This window comes from Lampetra fluviatilis, chromosome 2 (genome assembly GCF_964198595.1).
Source record: "Lampetra fluviatilis chromosome 2, kcLamFluv1.1, whole genome shotgun sequence".
NCBI lineage: Eukaryota > Metazoa > Chordata > Hyperoartia > Petromyzontiformes > Petromyzontidae > Lampetra > Lampetra fluviatilis.
The window spans coordinates 32,403,061-32,429,745 of NC_136276.1; the positions used below are offsets into that span (position 1 = coordinate 32,403,061).

The following is a 26,685-nucleotide window of genomic DNA, read 5'->3' on the forward strand; positions in this document are numbered from 1 at the left end:
GTATTTTTATGACAAACACATTTTTTTAAATCTGTGATGTACAGTGTTTTGAGATTAGCAATATTGAAAGTTGTATTAAACAACTAAGTTTATTATCATGTGAATAACCATTCAATGACATTTAGATGTCGCCCCACTCCTCCACCTCCATGCCACAACTTTTGATAGTAACCAGAAAAAGTAGATGAAATGCGTTTGACCCTTTTATCTACCACGTGACATTTTATGGAATTTAGAGAGGTTGTGTCAAGTCGCTTGTGTTGCGATCGAGACGTCGTGATCTATTAATATTTTTTTTATCTACATGACTTTAGCGAAAGAACCAACGAGTATGGATTACTGCAGTCACGAAAGCTTCAAATCAAGATTTCGTTTGCAATGTTTCTGCTTTTAGGCGACTGCAGAAAACTGGCCAAATTATTAAAAAGTTGCCTAAAACTTGCACTAAAATGCGTTTTGCCCTGACAGCAACGCAGAGGCGGATCTAGAAACTGGTAAAGATGGTCCCAAATTTCCACTCGTTTGTAAATAGGGCCCTAGATTAGGTGACTGTTGCTCACCCGTCCATACTGGATATCTATGAAAAACAGCTTCATATCTCATCGGATTCCTCCCAGTCTAAAGAAAGATTCATATTTTTATTTTTAAATCATTCAATGTATTTTCTTTGGTGAGTATCAATAAAATACCAAACGAATGGGGGTCTCTCAAGGTGGGGCTACCCCCATTTACCCCGAGCCACTTACGTCCTCCAGGTGCCTGTACGGGATTACGCGTAAGTGAAGTCCCATGACAGCCTCTTTTGCATACGGAGAACTGGATGGTCTAATTTCTGAGACAGCGCCTGAAATACAGTGCTTATCGGCTTAGGGGGTTGTTTGGGATCTTGCCCCGGGATGCTGCCGCGGCTGATCCGACATCTTAACGGAAAAATAATCTGGCATTTTTTTTTATAGCGTCGTCGTGCATGGAAATTGCATCTCACAATCGCCGAAGGAACCAGAGACACGTGCTAAAAGGCTGGAGCCAGGCTGTGAGCCGGCCCCACCAACAGTCGCTCTGCAGTTCTCAATGTACTAAGATGTTGTTTATTATACATGCGGGAGGAAACCGGATCACCTACAGGCGCACGCATGCGAGGAGGCAATCAGTCCACACACTCGGCTGGACTACATTCCGCTGGCAAGCCAGGTTATGGCACTTCCTCGACACCCCACGGGGAGGGAGTTTCGCAACATTTGTCATTCGATCCATCGTTCCTCGCCTCCCACCGTGCTGGATTACAGGCGTGCATAGCCACCACGGGACCGGCTGTCGATTTCTGTTCGCAGGACTCGCCTTGTGCACATCCCTGCCTGGGTATGAGCGCTGCCTTTCCCACGCTCACAGCGCGAACTTTTACGCGTCGAGCCGGCCGCTAATTCGGTCCGCGAGAGTCGCTGTGTTAAGGCGGCTGCAGTCAGAGGTGAGACCCTGTTGTTGCCACGGGTCAGTGTTGGAACCGGCACTGCTGAGGTTTGCTAGGTTTTGCATCCAGGCAGCCGCCTATGATTAAAACACATTGTCCTGCGGAGGGAGCTGGTAGGAACGTTGGGTTGCTCGGTCAATGGCCAGGGTCAACGGCGGCGTGGTGGATTCCGCAAATTTGCCCGACTGTGAGGGCGGGCACAAGCCGGCGTGAGTAGGTTAAACGTTGAGTTTTATAAGGGCACCACGGGGTGACCAGCCCCTCCCCACCCAGCCCCACCCCTCCCACCCCCACCCAGCCCTACCCTCCCCACCCAGCCCCTCTCCACCCTCCCCACCCAGCTCCTCCCCACCCAGCCCCTCCCCACCCTCCCCACTCAGCCCCTCCCTCCCCACCCAGCCCCTCCCTCCCCACCCAGCCCCTCCCTCCCCACCCAGCCCCTCCCTGCACGACGGACGGACGGACGGACACAATATTCCCCTGTGGGCTGGTGTAACCAAGACGTCCCTACCAGTGCCAGATTCTCAAGTCTATTAAGTTCATGGTCTCAGCCCGCTCACCAAAGACTGCACACACACTAAAAAGCCATCACTGTATATTATAACAGAAACATATATGTATGTGAACACGCAGGTTTTTGGGCGCCCAATGTTATGATTTATAATCTTTTTTTTCCTCGTTAGAACACGGAAACATTCCGGCCAGATTTGTGTCGTTAATACCCTCCACCACCTCGTAGAGCCGAACAAATCAAATCGTCGAGTGTGCACGCGTTTAACGCGCCATTTAACATCGTGGCAGGTGACCGGTAACTTTAACACCCATTCCTCACAACCAGACCCATCGATTGGAGACATTGTTGAGTTATTCCATCGGTTATTTCGTATCGCTTCTACACCCACTTATGCAGAATGCGTGAACTGTAACGATTTCGAGGCTAATCTCGTTACCTAGAGATTTCGCATTGATTACAGGCAGCTTCCACATACCGTTGACCGAATGTACAGTCGAATTACGGTAATTCCCCCGTCCTGTGCTTAATCAGATAAGAGCATATTAAGATCGCCTCGTGGAAAAGAGACTTGTGTAACCAGTTCATGAGGAATCGTCATTCAGTCTACATTTTATGTATTACGTATGTTGAAACTCTTTCTCACCGTACGTAGTCAACCGGGCTAATCGGGGTCGCGGGTTAAAGGGCATTAAAAGTCACGTGTTTTTATCAGTTGTGTTATGCACACGTAGTTCTCTCCTCGGCGAATATTCATCTTTGCATGATAGGTCACAATTTGTATTGTACCTCAGAAATGGTAATCTTATCTCCAAATGCGGCCGGGCGTAGTGTTGATCACCCACTCGGGCTGAACAATTAATCGATTTCAAATCGGAATTTGAAACAATGCGATTAGCAAATCGCAAAGGCTGCAATTTTTGCGATTTGAAAAGTCCTCTTACTTTCTAATTGGAATAGTTTTATTTTTTGTGTTATTATAACTTTATTTATTTAACTTAACAATTGTTCTATGTTTTATCGTTCTATTTTAATTAAAACATTTTAATAAATACATGTTGGAAGCAATTAATATCTTTTAAGTTCTCATCCTTGCATTAGAATATATAGAGCAGTTCATATTTTGATGATATCATGTGGGTAATGCTCCATCACATGTTTTAAATCTATTACACAGTGAATATTGAATTCAAGCTTGACTTTTAAAAATGTCATCGCAAATCAAATCGCAATTAGATATTTTCTCCAAATCGTTCAGCCCTACCACCCACCCGCTCGTGTGCCGTGCCGGCCTTCATAGGTGCTCGCTAACAGCACTTGCCCCAACAGCCTGTTAAGGCTACACGGGGGATCTTTATCTCTGTGTCTGTATGGGAGCGTCGGTGTCCTGTGGTACCCACCAGCTTGAATCTCGACGACACGCAGCGCGAACACTTCCTTGACCACGCCGAGATGCAGGCGTCCTCCAGCGAGGAGGAAAATTCCCGTCTCGTTCCCATCCGATCCGCCCTGCACGCACGCAGATTCAACGTACGGCAATCAGGGTAACCGATGATCCAGTAATCTACTCCAGGAGTCAGTCGCCCCCATATCACTCTTCTATCGCTGCTACCATGGTTACTGTTCCCACGAACATCACTCATTGATTCGTCCACCCACGTTAATGACTCGGTATATCAGACACTGACGGGTTTGCGTCACCGCACTCCATATCACAGCACTTTCCTTGCTGTCTCTGTCCTAGCCGGGAAACTTGCTCAACTCGATAATCCGTGCACCAAATCAAATAAACTCACACTGCTCGACTTTGACATTCCCTCCCACCGTCTCTTTTCTAGAGTTCTTACAACCTCAATTCAATAATCATATTACTGGTAGGAACCTCCTGGTTACACCAGCCCACAGGGATTAGTGTGTCCGTCCGTCCGTCGTGCATCCAAAAATGGGAGGGGTGGGGCTGGGTGGAGAGGGGAGGGTGGAGAGGGACTGGGTGGGGAGGGGAGGGTGGGGAGGGGCTGGGTGGAGAGGGTGGGGCTGGGTGGGGAGGGGAGGGTGGGGAGGGGCTGGGTGGGGAGGGTGGGGAGGGGCTGGGTGGGGAGGGTGGGGCTGGGTGTGGGAGAGGTGGGGCTGGGTGGGGAGGGGCTGGTCACCCCGTGGTGCCCTTATAAAACTCAACGTTTAACCTACTCACGCCGGCTTGTGCCCGCCCTCACAGTCGGAATACAGCACGTCGCCGTTGACTCTGACCATTGACCGAGCAGCCCAACGTACCAGCTCCCTCCGCAGGACAAGGTGTTAACTCCTTCAATTCATTTACTCTTCAGTCGTGTTGTTTGTTGCTGGCCGTTTGGCCCCTCCCAATATAAGTGACAGGGGTCTGGAGTGCGCACGCGCGTGAGAGCGCGGAGCGGTGGCGCAGTGGTTAGCTCGACGAACCCGGCAACCCGAGTTTGAATCCTGCTCAAGGCCAACACCAGTGACGATTATCTGAACCGACTACGCCTCAAATGAGTACCTGTCGCAGTATGTAAACATCGCCACTGGGAAGATAAAGCCGATCGAGAGTGTGCTGGCCACCCACCCCCTCGTGTAATGTGCCGGCCTTCATAGGTGCTCGCTAACATCACTTGCCCATAAAGCCTGTTAAGGCTGTCTTTGTTAAAGTGTGGCCAAAAGTATGGGGCGCCACGCTCGCGAGATATTATCTACCTTGCCTGGTTTACAGGAGGTCGTGGGTTCGATTCCGATCCCGACCCTGACGCTTGCTGTATGTTTGGGTGTCTCTCTCCCGGTGATCTCCGATTCCCCCGGTTTCCCCCTCCACGTTTAGAGTCAACGTGCGAGTATTTGGCTTCTATAAAGTCCCACGCCATCATTTGTTGGCCAGGTCGCTTCTGAACAAGAACTAGTAGCTCAGTGGGCCTTAACCTGGTAAAATAAAAGAGTTTAGTTTTAGAAATCGTTCCCCAGCTCAATGGCGGAGCCAGGATTTTCAGGTAGGGGGGGGGGGGCAACCCCTCCAGCAATGAAAAATTATAGAGGAGTTGTTAGTGAGTAAGGAGTTGTTAGTAAGTAAGGAGTTGTTAGTAAGTAAGGACTTGTCCCTTGCGTTTTATTCGACGCGTGTGCGGCGATGGCGCAACCATCGATCGAGGGTCGAATTCGAACCGCGCTGTGTGATCGGCATCGCGCTCGCTGAAGGTGTTTGCCTTCAGGGAAGTCGTGTACTGTATACGCAACTGCGCACAATTCTGAGTCACCTATAACTGCTTTGCCGTTACTTATTGCCAATTATGGACTCAGACTATTGTCCTATCATCTCATGGAGTCCCTGGCACGTAATAGCATGCTACACAGTGGCAGTGGGGGTCGCAAAATGCCGATTTATTACTAATAAACCCCAATGATCCGATCGAACTTAGGCATTTGGATCAGATCATTGGAGAGGGGGGCACGTGCCACCCCCCCCCCCCCCCCCACTGGCTCCCCTATCGCTGCGTGGCCTTGTACGCCACTACACTCCCTGGGTCGCGAGCAAAACGCGCGTCCAGCCACCTGGCAGGTGACGCGCACCCACTGTGCGCGCTCGGCCTCGGGGACCGTCACGCTCCTCTCGTCCACCAGCAGCGCCACCTGCGCGGCCCGCACCCCGCTCCGAGGTGACCCGTCACCACCACCTCCCCTCGCATCGTCCACCCCCTTCGCCACGCAGCCCGGAGGCGAGTTGCGAACAACGGCACTCGCGCGGACTCGATGCTGCTGCTGCTGCTGCGTCGTCCGGTGATGAAGAGGACAACGTGGTGTCGTCAGAGGCGCCGCGGTCGAGATGGGCGACGTCGGCACCTTGGGCCGATCGGCGAGGTGCACGGTGACCTCGGCGACGTTCGAGTTGAGGCGCTGCACGTTCTGCCGCAGCTGCACGAAGAGGCTGTTGAGGCTGTCGCACACGGAGCTGCGCAGGAGCGGGGAGAAGGTGGGACCGGCGCGGTCGCACTCAGAGGCGGGTCCCGTGCGCACATCCCCGTGGGATCCCAGGTGATCGCTGGAGTCGTGGTGAAGCCTGGGATGTGAGCCGAGCGGTCGTGGGCTCGTCATTAACTTGCCTGCCAATTGTAGGTCTGTTGTTTTGTGTGTGGATATGCATGCGTGCGTGATTGTGTACGCAAGCAAAAACACAAGCCGAGTATTAACCGTGAGTTAGACTTTGGCACGGGGCTTCAATGCACATCCGGAGGAAGCTCCCACAGAGCGTGGAGCGAAACGTCGGACACCGTGCCGAAGGACACGCGGCGTAACCCGAAAAACACATCGGAGAGCTGTACAGCACAACCGCGAAATGCTACGCATTTTAGTTGACTGTATTAATAATACGACGAATAATAACGAAACGACGAGAGTAATCAACTCGCAAAAAACACAGAAACTCGGGTGTGGATGGAGGTTGGATCACGCACCGCCGCTGGGGTGCTCGCCGTTCACGAGGAGTCTGGTGAAGTATGTCTGCGAGGTGGCATGCTCTTGGCCATGCCCTTGCCATTCCCCTGCCCTCGCTGAGCGAATGCCACGTGGCAGAGTTGCCTCCGAGTCTCCCGGGGTCGGGGGTCCGGCCTCGCACTCGACGACCAGCGGTGCACAGATGTCATCTTCACCTTTGCTGTCCGCGCTCACCTGGATTACGGGACAGGCTCGTGAGCATCGTCATCATTGGCGCCGCCGGCAGTAACAATAACACTGGTCAACACACTTTTTCTGCAATCATAAGTGACAGAGTTAATTTCGGGTAATTTCGGGTAAAATCAATGAAAATGGGGTATGCCGATGGCATTAAAATGAGATGTGATAGAGCACATCTCATTTTGGAATCAGCACCCTGAAATTAGTCTAAAACAGCTGCAAAAGTCCAGGCCAGAAATTTTTTTTTTTGTTGACCAGTGTAATCATCAGGAAAAAAAAATCGGAATCCCATTCCATTACGCGCCTCCCATGCAGAACATCACGAGGCACCATCGGTACGTGAGATCAACACTTTGGTCAGGGAATGACCGCAGAACAAATACAATGTATGAAAGCAATGCGGTGGAGATAATGCACACAAACGGGAATTAACAACATTTCATTTTGTGTCATTGGCGGGATGTTAATTATCTCGCCTGGTATACAGGAGGTTGTGGGTTCGATTCCGACCCTGACGCCTGCTGTATATTTAGAGTTGGCGTGTCTCTCTCTCCGTGGTGGCGTGGATTTTTCTCCGGGTCCTCCGGTTTCTCCCTCCACATTTAGAAACATGTCTTTAGAGTACAGTGTTTGGCTGCTATACATGTGGGGCCGTCCATAAATGACGTCACGCGACTTTGGCCTATTTTTGACCCCCCCCCTCCCCCCCCTCGTCACACGGCGTCACAAAAAGTCAGACCCCCCTCAAATATGACGTCACAAAGCTCTGCCCCCCCTCCCCCCCAAAACCATATTTCCATTTTGAAAATAAAACATGCTTCAAATCGCTTTCAACTATTGTCATTGTAGTGCGTATTTAATGTGGCGCTGCACTCTGATGTTGTAGGAGAAAACACGTATTAAAAAGGAGGCGTTGGAAAGCTGAAATGTAGCATAAAATTCACTTGAAAATATTAAACGTCTAACTAAAACTGCAGATGTTCAGAAAATTATATTGAAATTATCTTATAATTATAAAATATTAAAAGTAATAATAACTATTTAAAAAATACTTGAAACTTTGTAGTAGAACGAAGCAAAATGAAGAGTACAGTTATAACAATCACACATTCATTCCACAGAATGAAAAGCCTTGGTAAAATAATTAAAATTAAAATATTTCATAACAATCATAAAAAAAAATTCAAAATGTATGCTTCTCCATTCTCCGATGGAGAAGCAAAATGCTCCTTCATGGAATAAATAAAAAGTAACCTTAGTAAATGTAAATAATCAAATAGTTAATAATGAAAATTAATCAAATATTTTGATGTGACGTCACAATTCCCCCCCCTAGGTGTGTGACGTCATTAACGGACGGCCCCGTCCACATGATAAGCCACTTTGTTCAGCTATCATTTGTGGCCAGGTCGCTTCTAAAAAAGTGCTATATAAGTCGGTAAAAATGTAAATAGTTTATCTCTTAATAGAGCTGTCCTACCTCGCCTCTAAGCATCCGGCAGTTCACCAGCATTGGTTCAGGTCAAGCCTAGGCTCTGCTGGTGAGACACTGAAATGTCGAAACCGGTTCAGAGTTTTGCTTGAATTGCACGAAAGCTGCCGAAATTGTGCACTGGCAGAGAGGTCCGTGTGGCAACGATGAACGTGTGGTTGATGGCACGTGAAACAAATACTTTGAAGGCGTGAATGCAGAAATGCGGGTATAGAAAGTAGACATATCACGCGTGGACTCCAGCACTGTGAGCAACGTGGCCGGTTAGCTCAGCTGGTTAGAGCGTGGTGCTAATAACGCCAAGGTCGCGGGTTCGATCCCCGTACGGGCCATTGACGCTTTTGTTAATTCACACCGTTGTTGTGTTTCGTTTAGTTTTGTTCAGCCTTCTTCTTAGGTTTTTTCGGTAAAGTCACGTAGAAAGTAAAATAAAATAAAAACAAAAATCACGACGTTTCGGAGGCAACACAAGTCTCCGTCATCAGGTGGGACCGTCACAGCCAGATTAGCTGTATCAAGTGAGGCAATGATTCAAGATGTAATCCCTTAAAAGCGAGTTGAGGGGGGAGGGAGAGGGAGGGGGGAGCTCATCAGACTATGGTAGCCAATGAAAGGAACGTATCGGGAGGGAGGGGGGGCGAGGCCAAAAGAGTGGGCGATGGACGTGGAAGCGCTTGTGCGCAAGCGGCCAATTACTGCACACGCCAACACAATGGAGCGATTGTGCGCAAGCGGCCAGCCACTGCACCCGCCAACACAATGGGCAGAGAGGAGGAGGGGAGGTCTAATACACATGATAGACAAAAGAACGAAAATGATGATGGGTACAAACTTAGGGGGAGCTCATCAGACTATGGTAGCCAATGAATGGAACGTATCGGGAGGGAGGGGGGGGCGGGGGGGGGGCGAGGCCAAAAGGGTGGGCGACGGACGTGGAAGCGCTTGTGTGCAAGCGGCCAATTACTGCACACGCCAACACAATGGAGAGAGAGGGGGAGGGGGGGGTCTGATACACATGATAGACAAAAGAACGAAAATGCCCATGTTTATACCAATGCTGGCTAAACAATGAAGAGAGTACTGTTAAAATAACTGGGGATGTTAACACTCGGTAAAGTACAGTAAAATAGTGCCTGTCAGATAAGATGGTCCAAAAAATTTGTGATTAAGTCTTTTTTGCGTGGTTGATAACATCTTTCCAATGGTTACTAAGTTTGTACCCATCATCACGGTTGAAATTATGTCTGTGTTTGTATATTTGTATGGCTTCGTGTACAAACCTTTGATGGTAGCCGGGAGGTTTGCATAGAACCTTGGTCTCGGAAAAGACAATTTCATGAGAGCCCACCGAGTTGTAGCAATGATCGGCCACGGCAGAAGAACCAGTTCTGCCGTGTTTCAGATCTGACTTGTGCTCGCGGACACGATCAGAAACATGACGTTTCGTTTCTCCAATGTAGCAATCACCACAAATGCAACTCAATTTGTAGACTCCAGGATACTGTAAGTCAGGAACGACATCCTTCACAGATGGAATCAGATCACGGATTTTATGCACTGTACTGAATCGGACTTGGATCTTATGTTTGTTTAGAATTTGTTTAGCCAGCATTGGTATAAACATGGGCATTTTCGTTCTTTTGTCTATCATGTGTATCAGACCCCCCCCCTCCCCCTCTCTCTCCATTGTGTTGGCGTGTGCAGTAATTGGCCGCTTGCGCACAAGCGCTTCCACGTCCGTCGCCCACCCTTTTGGCCTCGCCCCCCCCCCCGCCCCCCCCCTCCCTCCCGATACGTTCCATTCATTGGCTACCATAGTCTGATGAGCTCCCCCTAAGTTTGTACCCATCATCATTTTCGTTCTTTTGTCTATCATGTGTATTAGACCTCCCCTCCTCCTCTCTGCCCATTGTGTTGGCGGGTGCAGTGGCTGGCCGCTTGCGCACAATCGCTCCATTGTGTTGGCGTGTGCAGTAATTGGCCGCTTGCGCACAAGCGCTTCCACGTCCATCGCCCACTCTTTTGGCCTCGCCCCCCCTCCCTCCCGATACGTTCCTTTCATTGGCTACCATAGTCTGATGAGCTCCCCCCTCCCTCTCCCTCCCCCCTCAACTCGCTTTTAAGGGATTACATCTTGAATCATTGCCTCACTTGATACAGCTAATCTGGCTGTGACGGTCCCACCTGATGACGGAGACTTGTGTTGCCTCCGAAACGTCGTGATTTTTGTTTTTATTTTATTTTACTTTCTACGTGACTTTACCGAAAAAACCTAAGAAGATGATGCCTTGCAGTCACGAAAGCTTCAAATCTAGAATTGTTCAGCCTTATTTATCACAGAACGGTTCACGTAAAAAGCATCGTGATTTCTTAAATTACATTCCTTGAAGAGGACAGTCGTCATGGCTTCTTTCTAAACCGAAAGGTTTTGCAACATCGGCTGCTAAGTGGACACGCAGACACCGCATGCCGGTGAAAGTAGAGAACAGTTAAATATAATAATATCCCATGCAGGTATTCTTTGGGTCTTTCGGTAAAGTAACGACGTCGTAGTTTTTTTGTAACTTTTGTCATTTTCTTTGAATCTATCTACGTGATTTTAGCGAAAGACCCAAATAATATTCATTCCTGCAGTCGCAAAAGTTGTAAGTCAAGATTTTATATCCCAGGTGTTATAGGCTGTGGAGCTATGTGCAGGAATGCAAAGGGCATGGGCAACAGCATCCGCTGTTGTACTGAACGTCTATGCTACCCTCCTCCATTCACTTGTGTTACTCACTTCGACTGTGATCCGTTGCTTTGGGGGTCAAGGGTTGGTGGATCAGGAACGTGGTGAAGTATGGTCAAACACATTATTTAAACCAGGAGGTTCCTACCAGTATTACATTCCTTGAAGAGGACAGTCGTCACGGCTTCTTTCTAAACCGAAAGGTTTTGCAACATAGGCTGCAAAGCGGATGAGCAAACAAATGAGATGAAAATGCCAGAGAGAGGACGTCCACTGCTGAGATCCACCGGTATATCTGCAACAAGGACTGCGTGTGTATATAGTGCATGTAGTCTCCAGCCCCACATTACAGTGGATACCATCGTGTGTCATTTGTGTTGGTGGCGATATGTTAACTACCTCGCCTGATATACAGAAGGTTGTGGGTTCGATTTGGACCCTTAGGCCTGCTGTATATTTAGAGTTTGCAATCTCTCTCTCCGTGGTCACGTGGATTTTTCTCCGGGTCATCCGGTTTTCCCTCCACATTTAGAAACATGCCTTTAGAGTACAGTATTTGGCTGCTACAAATGTCCACGTGATAAGTCACTTTGTTCAGCTGTCATTTGTGGCCAGGTCGCTCCTGAAAAAGTGCTTTATAATTCGGTGGGCCTTGTCTGGTAAAAATGTAAATAGTTCGTCTCTTAACAGAGGTGTCCTACGTCGCCTCTAAACATCCGGAAGTTCACCAGCATTGGTTCAGGTCAATCCTGGGCTCTGCTGGTGAGACACTGAAATGTCGAAACCGATCCATGGCTTTGCTTGAATTGCACGAAAGCTGCTGAAATTGTGCACTGGCAACGATGAACGTGTGGCTGATGGCACGCGAAACAAATACTTTGACAAGTATGAATGCGGAAGTACGGGTATAGACAGTAGACATATTACACGTCGACTCAAACGCTGTGTGTATGTGGCCGGTTAGCTCAGCTGGTTAGAGCGTGGTGCTAATAACGCCAAGGTCGCGGGTTCGATCCCCGTACGGGCCATTGACGCTTTCGTTAATTCACACAGTTGTTGTGTTTTATTCAGAAATGTTCATCCGCCTTTATCACAGTATTGTTCACTTGAAAAGCATCGTGATTTTCTTGAAACACATTCATGCGGAGGGAGCTGGTAGGAACGTTGGGTTGCTCGGTCAAGGGCCAGGGTCAACGGCGGCGTGGTGTATTCCGCAAATATGGCCGTGAGGGCGGGCACAAGCCGGCGTGAGTAGGTTAAACGTTGAGTTTTATAAGGGCACCACGGGGTGACCAGCCCCTCCCCACCCAGCCCCACCCCTACCACCCCCCACCCAGCCCCACCCTCCCCACCCTCCCCTCTCCACCCAGCCCCACCCCTCCCAATTTTTGATGCACGACGGACGGACAGAATAATCCGCTGTGGGCTGGTGTAACCAGGAGGTTCCTACCAATATAACATCGTGTGTAATTTGTGTCGTTGGAGAGATGTTAAGTACTTCGCCTGGTATACAGAAGGTTCTGGGTTCGATTCCGACCATTACGCCTGCTGCTGTATATTTTGAGTTGGCGTGTCTCTCTCTCCGTGGTCGCGTGGATCTTTCTCTGGGTCCTCCGATTTTTCCCTCCACATTTAGAAGCATGTCTTTAGAGTCCAGCATTTGGCTGCTATAAATGTCCACGTGATAAGCCACTTTGTTTAGCTATCATTTGTGGTCACGTCGCTTCTGAAAAAGTGTTTTTTTAACTCGGTGGATCTCATCTGGTAAACATTTGTAATAGTTTATATCTTAACAGAGGTGTCCTACCTCGCCTCTAAACATCCGGCAGTTCACCAGCATTGGTTCAGGTCAAGCCTGGGCTCTGCTGGTGAGACACTGACATTTTGAAACCGGTCCAGAGTTTTGCTTGAATTGCACTCATGCTGCCGACATTGTGCACTAGCAGAGAGGTCCGTGTGGCTCATGGCACGTGGAACAAATACTTTGAAGGCGTGAATGCAGAAATGCGGGAATAGAAAGTAGACTTATCACGCGTCGACTTCAACATTGTGAGCGTGTGGCCGGTTAGCTCAGCTGGTTAGAGCGTGGTGCTAATAACGCCAAGGTCGCGGGTTCGATCCCCGTACGGGCCATTGACGCTTTTGTTAATTCACACAGTTGTTGTGTTTTATTCAGAAATGTTCAGCCGACTTCATCACAGTATGGTTCACACTATGGGAACCTCATTTGCCAGTAAAAATATGATAATTGGTTCTTTACCCTTCTATCTGGCAACAAAATTGACACCTTTTTACAAGGAGTCATGTGTGAATAGACCGCAATACCTGCAGTCATAAAACAAACAAAAGAACATAACTCTGATAATGTGCACTGTCCTTGAAGTTGATTGGTCCACACCCGAGACAGCTTTCCTTAGAGCCTAGTCTCACATGGGTTGGACCAGATGACGCCAAAAGGCGCACAACTCAACGACAATGCACCATCAGAGTATGAGAGCTCGGGGCAAGCATCTACACTATGGGAACCTCATTTGCCAGTAAAAATATGATAATTGGTTCTTTACCCTTCTATCTGGCAACAAAATTGACACCTTTTTACAAGGAGTCATGTTTGAATAGACCGCAATACCTGCAGTCATAAAACAAACAAAAGAACATAACTCTGATAATGTGCACTTATGTTCTTTTGTTTGTTTTATGACTGCAGGTATTGCGGTCTATTCAAACATGACTCCTTGTAAAAAGGTGTCAATTTTGTTGCCAGATAGAAGGGTAAAGAACCAATTATCATATTTTTACTGGCAAATGAGGTTCCCATAGTGTAGATGCTTGCCCCGAGCTCTCATACTCTGATGGTGCATTGTCGTTGAGTTGTGCGCCTTTTGGCGTCATCTGGTCCAACCCATGTGAGACTAGGCTCTAAGGAAAGCTGTCTCGGGTGTGGACCAATCAACTTCAAGGACAGTGCACATTATCAGAGTTATGTTCTTTTGTTTGTTTTATGACTGCAGGTATTGCGGTCTATTCAAACATGACTCCTTGTAAAAAGGTGTCAATTTTGTTGCCAGATAGAAGGGTAAAGAACCAATTATCAGTATGGTTCACGTAAAAAGCATCGTGATTTTCTTGAAACACATTCCTGCGGAGGGAGCTGCTAGGAACGTTGGGTTGCTCGGTCAATGGCCAGGGTTAACCGCGGCGTGGTGTATTCCGCAAATCTGACCGACTGTGAGGGCGGGCACAAGCCGGCGTGAGTAGGTTAAACGTTGAGTTTTATAAGGGCACCACGGGGTGACCAGACCCTCCCCACCCAGCCACACCTCTCCCACACCCCCACACAGCCCCACCCAGCCCCACCCTCCCCACCCACCCACCCCACCCTCCCCTCTCCACCCAGACCCACCCCTACCATTTTTTGATGCACGACGGACGGACGGACAGAATAATCCGCTGTGGGCTGGTGTAACCAGGAGGTTCATACCAATATAACATCGTGTGTAATTTGTGTCGTTGGAGAGATGTTAACTACCTCGCCTGGTATACAGAAGGTTGTGGGTCGATTCCGACCATGACGCCTGCTGTATATTTTGAGTTGGTGTGTCTCTCTCTCTCCGTGGTCGCGTGGATCTTTCTCCGGGTCCTCCGATTTTTCCCTCCACATTTAGAAACATGTCTTTAGAGTCCAGCATTTGGCTGCTATACATGTCCACGTGATAAGCCACTTTGTTTAGCTATCATTTGTGGCCACGTCGCTTCTGAAAAAGTGTTTTTTTAACTCGGTGGGCCTTATCTGGTAAACATTTTTAATAGTTTATATCTTAACAGAGGTATCCTAACTCGCCTCTAAACATCCGGCAGTTCACCAGCATTGGTTCAGGTCAAGCCTGGGCTCTGCTGGTGAGACACTGAAATATTGAAACCGGTCCAGAGTTTTGCTTGAATTGCACTCATGCTGCCGACATTGTGCACTGGCAGAGAGGTCCGTGTGGCTTATGGCACGTGGAACAAATACTTTGAAGGCGTGAATGCAGAAATGCGGGAATAGAAAGTAGACTTATCACGCGTCGACTCCAACATTGTGAGCGTGTGGCCGGTTAGCTCAGCTGGTTAGAGCGTGGTGCTAATAACGCCAAGGTCGCGGGTTCGATCCCCGTACGGGCCATTGACGCTTTTGTTAATTCACACCGTTGTTGTGTTTTATTCAAAAATGTTCAGCTGACTTCATCACAGTATGGTTCACGTAAAAAAACATCTTGATTTTCTTGAAACACATTCCTGCGGAGGGAGCTGGTAGGAACGTTGGGTTGCTCTGTCAATGGCCAGGGTCAACGGCGGCGTGGTGTATTCCGCAAATATGGCCGACTGTGAGGGCGGGCACAAGCCGGCGTGAGTAGGTTAAACGTTGAGTTTTATAAGGGCACCACGGGGTGACCAGCCCCTCCCCACCCAGCCACACCTCTCCCACACCCCCACCCAGCCCCACCCTCCCCACCCACCCACCCCACCCTCCCCTCTCCACCCAGACCCACCCCTACCATTTTTTGATGCACGACGGACGGACGGACAGAATAATCCGCTGTGGGCTGGTGTAACCAGGAGGTTCCTACCAATATAACATCGTGTGTAATTTGTGTCGTTGGAGAGATGTTAACTACCTCGCCTGGTATACAGAAGGTTGTGGGTCGATTCCGATCATGACGCCTGCTGTATATTTTGAGTTGGTGTGTCTCTCTCTCTCCGTGGTCGCGTGGATCTTTCTCCGGGTCCTCCGATTTTTCCCTCCACATTTAGAAACATGTCTTTAGAGTCCAGCATTTGGCTGCTATACATGTCCACATGATAAGCCACTTTGTTTAGCTATCATTTGTGGCCACGTCGCTTCTGAAAAAGTGTTTTTTTAACTCGGTGGGCCTTATCTGGTAAACATTTTTAATAGTTTATATCTTAACAGAGGTATCCTAACTCGCCTCTAAACATCCGGCAGTTCACCAGCATTGGTTCAGGTCAAGCCTGGGCTCTGCTGGTGAGACACTGAAATATTGAAACCGGTCCAGAGTTTTGCTTGAATTGCACTCATGCTGCCGACATTGTGCACTGGCAGAGAGGTCCGTGTGGCTTATGGCACGTGGAACAAATACTTTGAAGGCGTGAATGCAGAAATGCGGGAATAGAAAGTAGACTTATCACGCGTCGACTCCAACATTGTGAGCGTGTGGCCGGTTAGCTCAGCTGGTTAGAGCGTGGTGCGAATAACGCCAAGGTCGCGGGTTCGATCCCCGTACGGGCCATTGACGCTTTTGTTAATTCACACCGTTGTTGTGTTTTATTCAAAAATGTTCAGCTGACTTCATCACAGTATGGTTCACGTAAAAAAACATCTTGATTTTCTTGAAACACATTCCTGCGGAGGGAGCTGGTAGGAACGTTGGGTTGCTCGGTCAATGGCCAGGGTCAACGGCGGCGTGGTGTATTCCGCAAATATGGCCGACTGTGAGGGCGGGCACAAGCCGGCGTGAGTAGGTTAAACGTTGAGTTTTATAAGGGCACCACGGGGTGACCAGCCCCTCCCCACCCAGCCACACCTCTCCCACACCCCCACACAGCCCCACCCTCCCCACCCACCCACCCCACCCTCCCCTCTCCACCCAGACCCACCCCTACCATTTTTTGATGCACGACGGACGGACAGAATAATCCGCTGTGGGCTAGTGTAACCAGGAGGTTCCTACTAATATAACATCGCGTGTAATTTGTGTCGTTGGAGAGATGTTAACGAGCTCGCATGGTGTACAGGATGTTGTGGGTTCGATTCCGACCCTTACGCCTGCTGTATATTTCGAGTTTGCGAATCTCTCTCTCCATGGTCGCGTGGACTTTTCTCCGGGTTTTCCGGTTTTCCCTCCACATTTATAAACATGCCTTTAGAGTCCAGTATTTGGCTGCTACAAATGTCCACTTGATAAGTCACTTTGTTCAGCTGTCATTTGTGGCAAGGTCGCTCCTGAAAAAGTGCTTTATAACTCGGTGGGCCATATCTGGTAAAAACTGTAAATAGTTTGTCTCTTAACAGAGATGTCCCCTACCTCGCCTCTAAACATCCGGAAGTTCACCAGCATTGGTTCAGGTCAATCCTGGGCTCTGCTGGCGAGACACTGAAATGTCGAAACCGATCCATGGTTTTGCTTGAATTGCACGAAAGCTGCTGAAATTGTGCACTGGCAACGATGAACGTGTGGCTGATGGCACGTGAAACAAATACTTTGACAAGTATGAATGCGGAAGTACGGGTATAGACAGTAGACATATTACACGTCGACTCAAACGCTGTGTGTATGTGGCCGGTTAGCTCAGCTGGTTAGAGCGTGGTGCTAATAACGCCAAGGTCGCGGGTTCGATCCCCGTACGGGCCATTGACGCTTTTGTTAATTCACACAGTTGTTGTGTTTTATTCAGAAATGTTCATCCGCCTTCATCACAGTATTGTTCACGTGAAAAGCATCGTGATTTTCTTGAAACACATTCATGCGGAGGGAGCTGGTAGGAACGTTGGGTTGCTCGGTCAAGGGCCAGGGTCAACGGCGGCGTGGTGTATTCCGCAAATATGCCTGACTGTGAGGGCGGGCACAAGCCGGCGTGAGTAGGTTAAACGTAAACTTTTATAAGGGCACCACGGGGTGACCAGCCCCTCCCCACCCAGCCCCACCCCTACCACCCCCCACCCAGCCCCACCCTCCCCACCCTCCCCTCTCCACCCAGCCCCACCCCTCCCAATTTTTTGATGCACGACGGACGGACAGAATAATCCGCTGTGGGCTGGTGTAACCAGGAGGTTCCTACCAATATAACATCGTGTGTAATTTGTGTCGTTGGAGAGATGTTAAGTACTTCGCCTGGTATACAGAAGGTTCTGGGTTCGATTCCGACCATTGCGCCTGCTGCTGTATATTTTGAGTTGGCGTGTCTCTCTCTCCGTGGTCGCGTGGATCTTTCTCTGGGTCCTCCGATTTTTCCCTCCACATTTAGAAACATGTCTTCAGAGTCCAGCATTTGGCTGCTATAAATGTCCACGTGATAAGCCACTTTGTTTAGCTATCATTTGTGGTCACGTCGCTTCTGAAAAAGTGTTTTTTTTAACTCGGTGGATCTCATCTGGTAAACATTTGTAATAGTTTATATCTTAACAGAGGTGTCCTACCTCGCCTCTAAACATCCGGCAGTTCACCAGCATTGGTTCAGGTCAAGCCTGGGCTCTGCTGGTGAGACACTGACATTTTGAAACCGGTCCAGAGTTTTGCTTGAATTGCACTCATGCTGCCGACATTGTGCACTAGCAGAGAGGTCCGTGTGGCTCATGGCACGTGGAACAAATACTTTGAAGGCGTGAATGCAGAAATGCGGGAATAGAAAGTAGACTTATCACGCGTCGACTTCAACATTGTGAGCGTGTGGCCGGTTAGCTCAGCTGGTTAGAGCGTGGTGCTAATAACGCCAAGGTCGCGGGTTCGATCCCCGTACGGGCCATTGACGCTTTTGTTAATTCACACAGTTGTTGTGTTTTATTCAGAAATGTTCAGCCGACTTCATCACAGTATGGTTCACACTATGGGAACCTCATTTGCCAGTAAAAATATGATAATTGGTTCTTTACCCTTCTATCTGGCAACAAAATTGACACCTTTTTACAAGGAGTCATGTTTGAATAGACCGCAATACCTGCAGTCATAAAACAAACAAAAGAACATAACTCTGATAATGTGCACTGTCCTTGAAGTTGATTGGTCCACACCCGAGACAGCTTTCCTTAGAGCCTAGTCTCACATGGGTTGGACCAGATGACGCCAAAAGGCGCACAACTCAACGACAATGCACCATCAGAGTATGAGAGCTCGGGGCAAGCATCTACACTATGGGAACCTCATTTGCCAGTAAAAATATGATAATTGGTTCTTTACCCTTCTATCTGGCAACAAAATTGACACCTTTTTACAAGGAGTCATGTTTGAATAGACCGCAATACCTGCAGTCATAAAACAAACAAAAGAACATAACTCTGATAATGTGCACTTATGTTCTTTTGTTTGTTTTATGACTGCAGGTATTGCGGTCTATTCAAACATGACTCCTTGTAAAAAGGTGTCAATTTTGTTGCCAGATAGAAGGGTAAAGAACCAATTATCATATTTTTACTGGCAAATGAGGTTCCCATAGTGTAGATGCTTGCCCCGAGCTCTCATACTCTGATGGTGCATTGTCGTTGAGTTGTGCGCCTTTTGGCGTCATCTGGTCCAACCCATGTGAGACTAGGCTCTAAGGAAAGCTGTCTCGGGTGTGGACCAATCAACTTCAAGGACAGTGCACATTATCAGAGTTATGTTCTTTTGTTTGTTTTATGACTGCAGGTATTGCGGTCTATTCAAACATGACTCCTTGTAAAAAGGTGTCAATTTTGTTGCCAGATAGAAGGGTAAAGAACCAATTATCATATTTTTACTGGCAAATGAGGTTCCCATAGTGTAGATGCTTGCCCCGAGCTCTCATACTCTGATGGTGCATTGTCGTTGAGTTGTGCGCCTTTTGGCGTCATCTGGTCCAACCCATGTGAGACTAGGCTCTAAGGAAAGCTGTCTCGGGTGTGGACCAATCAACTTCAAGGACAGTGCACATTATCAGAGTTATGTTCTTTTGTTTGTTTTATGACTGCAGGTATTGCGGTCTATTCAAACATGACTCCTTGTAAAAAGGTGTCAATTTTGTTGCCAGATAGAAGGGTAAAGAACCAATTATCAGTATGGTTCACGTAAAAAGCATCGTGATTTTCTTGAAACACATTCCTGCGGAGGGAGCTGCTAGGAACGTTGGGTTGCTCGGTCAATGGCCAGGGTTAACCGCGGCGTGGTGTATTCCGCAAATCTGACCGACTGTGAGGGCGGGCACAAGCCGGCGTGAGTAGGTTAAACGTTGAGTTTTATAAGGGCACCACGGGGTGACCAGACCCTCCCCACCCAGCCACACCTCTCCCACACCCCCACACAGCCCCACCCAGCCCCACCCTCCCCACCCACCCACCCCACCCTCCCCTCTCCACCCAGACCCACCCCTACCATTTTTTGATGCACGACGGACGGACGGACAGAATAATCCGCTGTGGGCTGGTGTAACCAGGAGGTTCATACCAATATAACATCGTGTGTAATTTGTGTCGTTGGAGAGATGTTAACTACCTCGCCTGGTATACAGAAGGTTGTGGGTCGATTCCGACCATGACGCCTGCTGTATATTTTGAGTTGGTGTGTCTCTCTCTCTCCGTGGTCGCGTGGATCTTTCTCCGGGTCCTCCGATTTTTCCCTCCACATTTAGAAACATGTCTTTAGAGTCCAGCATTTGGCTGCTATACATGTCCACGTGATAAGCCACTTTGTTTAGCTATCATTTGTGGCCACGTCGCTTCTGAAAAAGTGTTTTTTTAACTCGGTGGGCCTTATCTGGTAAACATTTTTAATAGTTTATATCTTAACAGAGGTATCCTAACTCGCCTCTAAACATCCGGCAGTTCACCAGCATTGGTTCAGGTCAAGCCTGGGCTCTGCTGGTGAGACACTGAAATATTGAAACCGGTCCAGAGTTTTGCTTGAATTGCACTCATGCTGCCGACATTGTGCACTGGCAGAGAGGTCCGTGTGGCTTATGGCACGTGGAACAAATACTTTGAAGGCGTGAATGCAGAAATGCGGGAATAGAAAGTAGACTTATCACGCGTCGACTCCAACATTGTGAGCGTGTGGCCGGTTAGCTCAGCTGGTTAGAGCGTGGTGCTAATAACGCCAAGGTCGCGGGTTCGATCCCCGTACGGGCCATTGACGCTTTTGTTAATTCACACCGTTGTTGTGTTTTATTCAAAAATGTTCAGCTGACTTCATCACAGTATGGTTCACGTAAAAAAACATCTTGATTTTCTTGAAACACATTCCTGCGGAGGGAGCTGGTAGGAACGTTGGGTTGCTCGGTCAATGGCCAGGGTCAACGGCGGCGTGGTGTATTCCGCAAATATGGCCGACTGTGAGGGCGGGCACAAGCCGGCGTGAGTAGGTTAAACGTTGAGTTTTATAAGGGCACCACGGGGTGACCAGCCCCTCCCCACCCAGCCACACCTCTCCCACACCCCCACCCAGCCCCACCCTCCCCACCCACCCACCCCACCCTCCCCTCTCCACCCAGACCCACCCCTACCATTTTTTGATGCACGACGGACGGACGGACAGAATAATCCGCTGTGGGCTGGTGTAACCAGGAGGTTCCTACCAATATAACATCGTGTGTAATTTGTGTCGTTGGAGAGATGTTAACTACCTCGCCTGGTATACAGAAGGTTGTGGGTCGATTCCGATCATGACGCCTGCTGTATATTTTGAGTTGGTGTGTCTCTCTCTCTCCGTGGTCGCGTGGATCTTTCTCCGGGTCCTCCGATTTTTCCCTCCACATTTAGAAACATGTCTTTAGAGTCCAGCATTTGGCTGCTATACATGTCCACATGATAAGCCACTTTGTTTAGCTATCATTTGTGGCCACGTCGCTTCTGAAAAAGTGTTTTTTTAACTCGGTGGGCCTTATCTGGTAAACATTTTTAATAGTTTATATCTTAACAGAGGTATCCTAACTCGCCTCTAAACATCCGGCAGTTCACCAGCATTGGTTCAGGTCAAGCCTGGGCTCTGCTGGTGAGACACTGAAATATTGAAACCGGTCCAGAGTTTTGCTTGAATTGCACTCATGCTGCCGACATTGTGCACTGGCAGAGAGGTCCGTGTGGCTTATGGCACGTGGAACAAATACTTTGAAGGCGTGAATGCAGAAATGCGGGAATAGAAAGTAGACTTATCACGCGTCGACTCCAACATTGTGAGCGTGTGGCCGGTTAGCTCAGCTGGTTAGAGCGTGGTGCGAATAACGCCAAGGTCGCGGGTTCGATCCCCGTACGGGCCATTGACGCTTTTGTTAATTCACACCGTTGTTGTGTTTTATTCAAAAATGTTCAGCTGACTTCATCACAGTATGGTTCACGTAAAAAAACATCTTGATTTTCTTGAAACACATTCCTGCGGAGGGAGCTGGTAGGAACGTTGGGTTGCTCGGTCAATGGCCAGGGTCAACGGCGGCGTGGTGTATTCCGCAAATATGGCCGACTGTGAGGGCGGGCACAAGCCGGCGTGAGTAGGTTAAACGTTGAGTTTTATAAGGGCACCACGGGGTGACCAGCCCCTCCCCACCCAGCCACACCTCTCCCACACCCCCACACAGCCCCACCCTCCCCACCCACCCACCCCACCCTCCCCTCTCCACCCAGACCCACCCCTACCATTTTTTGATGCACGACGGACGGACAGAATAATCCGCTGTGGGCTAGTGTAACCAGGAGGTTCCTACTAATATAACATCGCGTGTAATTTGTGTCGTTGGAGAGATGTTAACGAGCTCGCATGGTGTACAGGATGTTGTGGGTTCGATTCCGACCCTTACGCCTGCTGTATATTTCGAGTTTGCGAATCTCTCTCTCCATGGTCGCGTGGACTTTTCTCCGGGTTTTCCGGTTTTCCCTCCACATTTATAAACATGCCTTTAGAGTCCAGTATTTGGCTGCTACAAATGTCCACTTGATAAGTCACTTTGTTCAGCTGTCATTTGTGGCAAGGTCGCTCCTGAAAAAGTGCTTTATAACTCGGTGGGCCATATCTGGTAAAAACTGTAAATAGTTTGTCTCTTAACAGAGATGTCCCCTACCTCGCCTCTAAACATCCGGAAGTTCACCAGCATTGGTTCAGGTCAATCCTGGGCTCTGCTGGCGAGACACTGAAATGTCGAAACCGATCCATGGTTTTGCTTGAATTGCACGAAAGCTGCTGAAATTGTGCACTGGCAACGATGAACGTGTGGCTGATGGCACGTGAAACAAATACTTTGACAAGTATGAATGCGGAAGTACGGGTATAGACAGTAGACATATTACACGTCGACTCAAACGCTGTGTGTATGTGGCCGGTTAGCTCAGCTGGTTAGAGCGTGGTGCTAATAACGCCAAGGTCGCGGGTTCGATCCCCGTACGGGCCATTGACGCTTTTGTTAATTCACACAGTTGTTGTGTTTTATTCAGAAATGTTCATCCGCCTTCATCACAGTATTGTTCACGTGAAAAGCATCGTGATTTTCTTGAAACACATTCATGCGGAGGGAGCTGGTAGGAACGTTGGGTTGCTCGGTCAAGGGCCAGGGTCAACGGCGGCGTGGTGTATTCCGCAAATATGCCTGACTGTGAGGGCGGGCACAAGCCGGCGTGAGTAGGTTAAACGTAAACTTTTATAAGGGCACCACGGGGTGACCAGCCCCTCCCCACCCAGCCCCACCCCTACCACCCCCCACCCAGCCCCACCCTCCCCACCCTCCCCTCTCCACCCAGCCCCACCCCTCCCAATTTTTTGATGCACGACGGACGGACAGAATAATCCGCTGTGGGCTGGTGTAACCAGGAGGTTCCTACCAATATAACATCGTGTGTAATTTGTGTCGTTGGAGAGATGTTAAGTACTTCGCCTGGTATACAGAAGGTTCTGGGTTCGATTCCGACCATTGCGCCTGCTGCTGTATATTTTGAGTTGGCGTGTCTCTCTCTCCGTGGTCGCGTGGATCTTTCTCTGGGTCCTCCGATTTTTCCCTCCACATTTAGAAACATGTCTTCAGAGTCCAGCATTTGGCTGCTATAAATGTCCACGTGATAAGCCACTTTGTTTAGCTATCATTTGTGGTCACGTCGCTTCTGAAAAAGTGTTTTTTTTAACTCGGTGGATCTCATCTGGTAAACATTTGTAATAGTTTATATCTTAACAGAGGTGTCCTACCTCGCCTCTAAACATCCGGCAGTTCACCAGCATTGGTTCAGGTCAAGCCTGGGCTCTGCTGGTGAGACACTGACATTTTGAAACCGGTCCAGAGTTTTGCTTGAATTGCACTCATGCTGCCGACATTGTGCACTAGCAGAGAGGTCCGTGTGGCTCATGGCACGTGGAACAAATACTTTGAAGGCGTGAATGCAGAAATGCGGGAATAGAAAGTAGACTTATCACGCGTCGACTTCAACATTGTGAGCGTGTGGCCGGTTAGCTCAGCTGGTTAGAGCGTGGTGCTAATAACGCCAAGGTCGCGGGTTCGATCCCCGTACGGGCCATTGACGCTTTTGTTAATTCACACAGTTGTTGTGTTTTATTCAGAAATGTTCAGCCGACTTCATCACAGTATGGTTCACACTATGGGAACCTCATTTGCCAGTAAAAATATGATAATTGGTTCTTTACCCTTCTATCTGGCAACAAAATTGACACCTTTTTACAAGGAGTCATGTTTGAATAGACCGCAATACCTGCAGTCATAAAACAAACAAAAGAACATAACTCTGATAATGTGCACTGTCCTTGAAGTTGATTGGTCCACACCCGAGACAGCTTTCCTTAGAGCCTAGTCTCACATGGGTTGGACCAGATGACGCCAAAAGGCGCACAACTCAACGACAATGCACCATCAGAGTATGAGAGCTCGGGGCAAGCATCTACACTATGGGAACCTCATTTGCCAGTAAAAATATGATAATTGGTTCTTTACCCTTCTATCTGGCAACAAAATTGACACCTTTTTACAAGGAGTCATGTTTGAATAGACCGCAATACCTGCAGTCATAAAACAAACAAAAGAACATAACTCTGATAATGTGCACTTATGTTCTTTTGTTTGTTTTATGAATGCAGGTATTGCGGTCTATTCAAACATGACTCCTTGTAAAAAGGTGTCAATTTTGTTGCCAGATAGAAGGGTAAAGAACCAATTATCATATTTTTACTGGCAAATGAGGTTCCCATAGTGTAGATGCTTGCCCCGAGCTCTCATACTCTGATGGTGCATTGTCGGTGAGTTGTGCGCCTTTTGGCGTCATCTGGTCCAACCCATGTGAGACTAGGCTCTAAGGAAAGCTGTCTCGGGTGTGGACCAATCAACTTCAAGGACAGTGCACATTATCAGAGTTATGTTCTTTTGTTTGTTTTATGACTGCAGGTATTGCGGTCTATTCAAACATGACTCCTTGTAAAAAGGTGTCAATTTTGTTGCCAGATAGAAGGGTAAAGAACCAATTATCATATTTTTACTGGCAAATGAGGTTCCCATAGTGTAGATGCTTGCCCCGAGCTCTCATACTCTGATGGTGCATTGTCGTTGAGTTGTGCGCCTTTTGGCGTCATCTGGTCCAACCCATGTGAGACTAGGCTCTAAGGAAAGCTGTCTCGGGTGTGGACCAATCAACTTCAAGGACAGTGCACATTATCAGAGTTATGTTCTTTTGTTTGTTTTATGACTGCAGGTATTGCGGTCTATTCAAACATGACTCCTTGTAAAAAGGTGTCAATTTTGTTGCCAGATAGAAGGGTAAAGAACCAATTATCAGTATGGTTCACGTAAAAAGCATCGTGATTTTCTTGAAACACATTCCTGCGGAGGGAGCTGCTAGGAACGTTGGGTTGCTCGGTCAATGGCCAGGGTTAACCGCGGCGTGGTGTATTCCGCAAATCTGACCGACTGTGAGGGCGGGCACAAGCCGGCGTGAGTAGGTTAAACGTTGAGTTTTATAAGGGCACCACGGGGTGACCAGACCCTCCCCACCCAGCCACACCTCTCCCACACCCCCACACAGCCCCACCCAGCCCCACCCTCCCCACCCACCCACCCCACCCTCCCCTCTCCACCCAGACCCACCCCTACCATTTTTTGATGCACGACGGACGGACGGACAGAATAATCCGCTGTGGGCTGGTGTAACCAGGAGGTTCATACCAATATAACATCGTGTGTAATTTGTGTCGTTGGAGAGATGTTAACTACCTCGCCTGGTATACAGAAGGTTGTGGGTCGATTCCGACCATGACGCCTGCTGTATATTTTGAGTTGGTGTGTCTCTCTCTCTCCGTGGTCGCGTGGATCTTTCTCCGGGTCCTCCGATTTTTCCCTCCACATTTAGAAACATGTCTTTAGAGTCCAGCATTTGGCTGCTATACATGTCCACGTGATAAGCCACTTTGTTTAGCTATCATTTGTGGCCACGTCGCTTCTGAAAAAGTGTTTTTTTAACTCGGTGGGCCTTATCTGGTAAACATTTTTAATAGTTTATATCTTAACAGAGGTATCCTAACTCGCCTCTAAACATCCGGCAGTTCACCAGCATTGGTTCAGGTCAAGCCTGGGCTCTGCTGGTGAGACACTGAAATATTGAAACCGGTCCAGAGTTTTGCTTGAATTGCACTCATGCTGCCGACATTGTGCACTGGCAGAGAGGTCCGTGTGGCTTATGGCACGTGGAACAAATACTTTGAAGGCGTGAATGCAGAAATGCGGGAATAGAAAGTAGACTTATCACGCGTCGACTCCAACATTGTGAGCGTGTGGCCGGTTAGCTCAGCTGGTTAGAGCGTGGTGCTAATAACGCCAAGGTCGCGGGTTCGATCCCCGTACGGGCCATTGACGCTTTTGTTAATTCACACCGTTGTTGTGTTTTATTCAAAAATGTTCAGCTGACTTCATCACAGTATGGTTCACGTAAAAAAACATCTTGATTTTCTTGAAACACATTCCTGCGGAGGGAGCTGGTAGGAACGTTGGGTTGCTCGGTCAATGGCCAGGGTCAACGGCGGCGTGGTGTATTCCGCAAATATGGCCGACTGTGAGGGCGGGCACAAGCCGGCGTGAGTAGGTTAAACGTTGAGTTTTATAAGGGCACCACGGGG

At 48.6% G+C, this 26,685-nt stretch overlaps 12 non-coding genes across 12 annotated transcripts; all 12 read left to right on the forward strand.

Annotated features, from left to right (window-relative positions):
* Positions 1–8,403: 8,403 nt before the first annotated feature.
* TRNAI-AAU (transfer RNA isoleucine (anticodon AAU)) lies at positions 8,404–8,477 on the forward strand. Its single transcript has one exon. It is a non-coding gene; the product is annotated as a tRNA-Ile (tRNA).
* Positions 8,478–11,827: 3,350 nt separating this feature from the next.
* TRNAI-AAU (transfer RNA isoleucine (anticodon AAU)) lies at positions 11,828–11,901 on the forward strand. Its single transcript has one exon. It is a non-coding gene; the product is annotated as a tRNA-Ile (tRNA).
* A 1,031-nt stretch (positions 11,902–12,932) lies between these two features.
* Positions 12,933–13,006, forward strand: TRNAI-AAU (transfer RNA isoleucine (anticodon AAU)). Its single transcript has one exon. It is a non-coding gene; the product is annotated as a tRNA-Ile (tRNA).
* Positions 13,007–14,961: 1,955 nt separating this feature from the next.
* On the forward strand, positions 14,962–15,035 carry TRNAI-AAU (transfer RNA isoleucine (anticodon AAU)). Its single transcript has one exon. It is a non-coding gene; the product is annotated as a tRNA-Ile (tRNA).
* A 1,052-nt stretch (positions 15,036–16,087) lies between these two features.
* Positions 16,088–16,161, forward strand: TRNAI-AAU (transfer RNA isoleucine (anticodon AAU)). The gene has a single exon. It is a non-coding gene; the product is annotated as a tRNA-Ile (tRNA).
* Positions 16,162–17,209: 1,048 nt separating this feature from the next.
* On the forward strand, positions 17,210–17,283 carry TRNAI-AAU (transfer RNA isoleucine (anticodon AAU)). The gene has a single exon. It is a non-coding gene; the product is annotated as a tRNA-Ile (tRNA).
* A 1,037-nt stretch (positions 17,284–18,320) lies between these two features.
* On the forward strand, positions 18,321–18,394 carry TRNAI-AAU (transfer RNA isoleucine (anticodon AAU)). Its single transcript has one exon. It is a non-coding gene; the product is annotated as a tRNA-Ile (tRNA).
* Positions 18,395–20,653: 2,259 nt separating this feature from the next.
* On the forward strand, positions 20,654–20,727 carry TRNAI-AAU (transfer RNA isoleucine (anticodon AAU)). The gene has a single exon. It is a non-coding gene; the product is annotated as a tRNA-Ile (tRNA).
* Positions 20,728–21,779: 1,052 nt separating this feature from the next.
* On the forward strand, positions 21,780–21,853 carry TRNAI-AAU (transfer RNA isoleucine (anticodon AAU)). The gene has a single exon. It is a non-coding gene; the product is annotated as a tRNA-Ile (tRNA).
* A 1,048-nt stretch (positions 21,854–22,901) lies between these two features.
* On the forward strand, positions 22,902–22,975 carry TRNAI-AAU (transfer RNA isoleucine (anticodon AAU)). Its single transcript has one exon. It is a non-coding gene; the product is annotated as a tRNA-Ile (tRNA).
* Positions 22,976–24,012: 1,037 nt separating this feature from the next.
* TRNAI-AAU (transfer RNA isoleucine (anticodon AAU)) lies at positions 24,013–24,086 on the forward strand. The gene has a single exon. It is a non-coding gene; the product is annotated as a tRNA-Ile (tRNA).
* Positions 24,087–26,345: 2,259 nt separating this feature from the next.
* On the forward strand, positions 26,346–26,419 carry TRNAI-AAU (transfer RNA isoleucine (anticodon AAU)). Its single transcript has one exon. It is a non-coding gene; the product is annotated as a tRNA-Ile (tRNA).
* The last annotated feature ends 266 nt before the right edge of the window (positions 26,420–26,685 follow it).